The sequence below is a fragment of the Hevea brasiliensis genome, chromosome 12 (genome assembly GCF_030052815.1).
Source record: "Hevea brasiliensis isolate MT/VB/25A 57/8 chromosome 12, ASM3005281v1, whole genome shotgun sequence".
Taxonomy (NCBI): Eukaryota; Viridiplantae; Streptophyta; class Magnoliopsida; order Malpighiales; family Euphorbiaceae; genus Hevea; species Hevea brasiliensis.
The window spans coordinates 3541742-3547326 of NC_079504.1; positions in this window are offsets into that span (position 1 = coordinate 3541742).

Below are 5585 nucleotides of genomic sequence, written 5' to 3' on the forward strand. Positions count from 1 at the left end.
ACACCTAAACTACCATAATTCTCTCCTCCTTATTCCTTTATTATCCTTTTTTTTTTAATTTTTTTCCACTATAATCACTCATTTTCCTTATTTTTTTTATTTTAATCTGTTAATAAAAATAGTGTAAGTTATAATTTTTAAAAATTTCTAAATAATTAAAGAAATTTATTTCTAATTAAATAAAACATAAAAATAATATTCAAAGAATTAAAAATTAAAAAAATATAAATTAAAATTGAATTTTCATAGCAAATTTTATATTTTTATCTAATAATATATTTTTTAAAATATATTAAACAACTAATTAATTTTATTAAAATAAAAAGACTAAATAATAATATTTTTTAAAATATATACATATATATATATTAAATAATTAGTTTCTTTAAAATAAAAAATAATATAAATAATATGAATAAAAAAATTTAATAAAGAAATTAAGTAATTTAACGATAAATTTCATAAGAAAAAATAAAATATTTTTTAAAATATAAAAATTAATTAATTAATTATATTAAAATATAAAAATCAAACAGTAATTTTCCCTTAACAATTGGTATCATTTTCGAGCTGAAATTTGCCGGCACGAGTTGTAGAAGACGAGGAAAAGAAGAATCTTACGCGTGAGGACGATAGGGGTTCCTCGATCAAAATCATTCGATGACACAACAACTATGCCCATGATTCTCTCTGCCTCAAGAATAACATCCACCTCGCTCTTACGTATGGATTACTCCAAAATTCAGTTTATTCCTTTTTTTTTTTAATTTTTAAAACTTAGATTATCTTTTTCTATCTTGCTTTTTTATTCCTTGCTTGATATATATAAATTAATTTAAAAAAAAATAAAAAATCTACTAATTGTCAAAAATTTAAAATTAAATAATTGTTATTAAATAATTAATTATGATTATTAAATAATTTATTTATTAATAATTATTATTTAAAGTGTTATTAAATTTAATATTTAAATTAATTATTATAAAATAATTTATTTATTAATAATTGTGATTTGCTATTGTCGATAAATTTTTAATAATATATAGTTTTTTAAAATGTAATTACACTATAAAAATATTATCTTATTACATTCTTATTAAAGAATATTAAAAATAGTTAATATTATTTAAAAAATAAAAAATATAATTTATTTTAATAGATATATAATTATTAAAAATTTAACTATAAATTTATATTATATTTAATACAATTAATTAAGAATTATCTAATTAGCTAAATTTTATAGTATAATTTATAAAATATAAAATTTAAAATTTATCATCAAAATAAAAAATAAATAAACGTTACATGATTATTTATAAAAGGAAGAAAAAGAACATTCAACCCTCACCGACTGGATTCTTGTTTTATATTTGATTTATAAAATGAAAAAAAAAATCTCTATAGAATAAAAAATTTCCCAATTGCCAAAAAAATAAAATATATATATAAAGAAAATCTCAACAACCATTATCCTAGCATTTGATTGGCAAACATTAAAAGAATATATATATATATATATATATATATATATATATATATTATACTATTGAATTGGTAATTACGCGGAAACAATCTGCCAGATGCCAATAATTATAATCAATAAATTTAAAATTATAAAATTTTAAATTTCAATTATAATTAATTATAGTATTACAATTTGCTAGAAGGAAGCATCTATTACCTATAATTAACAAATTTAGCTGTTACGCGTGTAGTCATCACACAATTACATTATCATGAGCAGCCAATCAGCAATAGCCTCCACGCCACCCTTCCAATAGAGGGAGGGGAAACATAATCTGATAATACTCCAAAATTTTCACGTGTAACACGTTCGCGCTGTAGATTTTTTTTTTTAATAAATAATTTGGAAAGAAGACTGATTTTAATTATGGTAATTGTTGGACTAGATTGCTGCATTTAAAAATCAAAATTTCTTGACCCGTTCAACTTATAATAATATATTATTATTTCCATTAAAAATTATTTTTATATATTTAGAAAAATAAAATATTTGTCATTTTAAAAGAAATAAAATAATCATAATTTTATTTTATTATAAGAATATCTATGATGAAACTATTTATTTATAATTAAGTGTTTTTTGAAAATTTTTTATTACATAATTAATTATGTAAGATGTGAAAATCAATTATTAAGAATATAAAATTACAAAAGAAGATTGAAGAAAAAAAAAAGTGATTATTCCACTTAGAGTTAAATAAGAGTAATCTTATCGTTTCTTTATTATTATTATTATTTTTAATGCTACTGCTCTTATCATAGGATGAGACTAATTATTGGCTATTCATTAAGAAGAATGATTTTCAAAAATGATGTCACGTAAATGAATTCACACCATGAAAGTGGAAAATTATGTCACGTATATGAAGTCACAGCCATCAATTAGTTTTTTTTTTTTAATATAAATTTCTTATTTAACTTTAATCCTTTATTTAAAAATTAAAATATTAATTCAGTTTAATTGACAAGGTATTCAATTTTTAATTAAAAAAATTTTTAAATAATAGAAATTAAATTTGTATATGTGAAATTTCAATTTAATAAAAAATAAAAGTAAACAATGACATCAAATGAATGAATTCACACCCATTAAATGAAAGTGAAAAATGATGTCACTTTTATGAAGTCACACCCTTCAATTGGGCTATAGGAAATTGCTAAATAGTGTAATTATACATATTTCAACTCTGTCCCATTTATTATTATTATTATTTTAATTTGAATTAAGATTTAACTGTTCATATTTATAACTTATTACATGCGTTGTAAAAGTACAACAAAATTGATAATTTTGTCATGATCCAACCTATGGACCGGACCAGCACTAGGACTGAGCACCTAAAGTCCCAAGTCCTTAGTAAGTCTAACTATTCCTTAACCCAACTCTAAGGCCCATTTGAGCTCAATTTCAAGAATTCAACCGGACAGAGTCTAGTCATAAAATTGATAATTTAACGGGGAGTTTTTGACTTGACCGACCTGTAAACACAATATGTAATAAATTCAGGAGATCAACTCAACCTCCACATAATCAAAAGGTCATAACTCAAATGGGAGCTCAACTCCCTCATTCAATACCATCATGCATACAGTTAATGATCTTACAGGTACAACATAACTTTTATAATACAAGCACAAATAAAATAAATGCTTCTAATACATGTAGAGTCTAAAAATTTAACTCAATTGTATAAAATATATTAAATACTATCAATGAACCTGCGAAGAAGAATAACAGGTTAGCCACAACAAATAATCCTTCTGTAGCCTGAAAAAATAGATGAACAGAAGTGAGCATTCGACTCAAAGAGTAAAATACCAATTTTAGTCGTAATCTCTATAGCTATCTAAAGCTAATACACCATGTGGAATGATATGCAACATCCTCATAATTTTCATACAAATCATATCATAACAGCAAAAAGATAATTTGGAGCACTCACACACCCAACACTGTCAAACAATACATATATGGGATTTGATCCCTATACAGCCCTCTTAATCCAACATCTGCCAGCGAGTGTCTCTCAAGCCGAACTTTTGCTTAATAAACCAAATGTGGGGTCCCAACGAGTGTCTCTCAAGCCGTGTCTACCCGTCCTGTCCATATCCAATACCAAACCACATGCACGCCACGCACACACAGTGCTCAAAATTACCACAAACAATATCCATGTCACTTCAATAATTATAAATGCAATATAAAATGTATATAGTGTTTAACTACATAGATACATATTTATAAGTGATGCATGGGCATACTTGAACATATAATAGTACCGAAATTACAATTAAAATTAATATTTTACTCACAAACTTGAACCGAGGTCACTGCGGCGGCTGAGCAAAGGAGGAAGGCTATCCCGGCTCACCTGATAATTTCATTGCAATTATTTAATATATTTGACTCAATACAAGTTTAGAAAAGACCAAAAACACCCTAAGTTGTGCTGAAAATTCGACAAAATCTCCCCTATACCTATAACCAACCCAACCTGCAAAATGGTTTAAATAATACTTCTAAACCCAACCTATATCTCATCATCATTATATGGCTCCTCTTGGGCCCTCCAAACCAAGCAATAAGCACAACATCAAACAACTCAATTATAAGACTTCAAAACTAATATTTTTCAAAGACTATCCAAACTAACTTTAAAAATTCTATAAACCTGTCCCGCAGTCCTTAACAATATTATAAGGCTATTGCAATAGGAATCTTAATTTTCTTATTATCCACGAATATTTTATAAATTTTATTCTAACCCAGTACAAGGCAAAAATTGAGTAATATAGAGTTCGAGTTTACATATGCCAAATCTGACAACTGGTCCAGAACGTCTAAAAGCGGTGGAGTAGCATATAATCTTGACCTGGTTCTGAAATGGTTCCATGAGTTTATCTGCTCGGCCCGAAATTACAGATCCGGGTGACGATCGAATTTCCACGAAATGAAAGTACATACGTGAAGTTCACAATACCATAATTAAAATAAAATATACATATATATAAAATAATTATTTAAAAATTAAGGATGTTACAATTTTGAATTGAATTGAAGCACTAGTGTTATGAAAATGATATCCACCAAACATATTGGTGCAATAATTGGGAAAAAGGATAAGCACTTAGCTGGGTTCATTTTTAGAGTAAAGAGATATATTTCTTTTATAAAATATTCATAATAAAATTTATTTTTTGAATTTAAAATATTTTAATAAATTTGTTCTTTCATTTTTTTTTTGTCATGTGGTGATTTGATCATGTAAAACGTAGATATACGGAGGCTCTAGTTATACAAGTTTGTAAATTGATTGCTAACAGCAAAGCAAATGATTTTTGAAAACCTATTTTGCAACTAATTTTTTTCCCTTAAAAAATTCTCGTCCATTTTTTTTTAATTTTTTATTTTATTTTAATTTGCAACTGATTTGCAAATTAGTTGCGAACAGCAACCGATTGCAATCGATTACTATTAGTAATCAATTGTGAATTGATTACAAAATTTTCCTCAAAATAATTCCGTTCAATTTTTAAAAAATTAGTAGCCGACAATCGATTGCTAATTCACTTATATAAGCTTTTGCTCATTTTCTTTCCACTACTCATTTTGTTTCTTTTTATTCCCTTTTCTCTAAATTTTTTTTTAATTTTTTTTCTATTCTCGTCTTTTTTATTTACCATCTTTTCTTTTTTAATATATTTTCTTCATTATTTTTTATTTCTCACCTATTTTCCTCATTATTTTTTTTCATCTATGTTATTCATCATTTTTTTTTCTTATCTATTGTGACACCTTACCGGTACAGATATGCAGAGTAAGTAATGCCACACGTGTGCAAGACACTGCTGTAATATTCCTCAATTAATTTATACAATGCTTTTGCATATAATTTATGAAATACAATTTATTTAAACCATTTATCAAAGTATTATTCATTTAAGGTTCAAAATTTTAAAGAAAATCGTGAGTACTGGCTAAAAATGGAGAAAACCGTTCTTGAACTGTTAAAAACACTTCCAATATTTTTATTCCATCATCTCAAACTCCAATATCC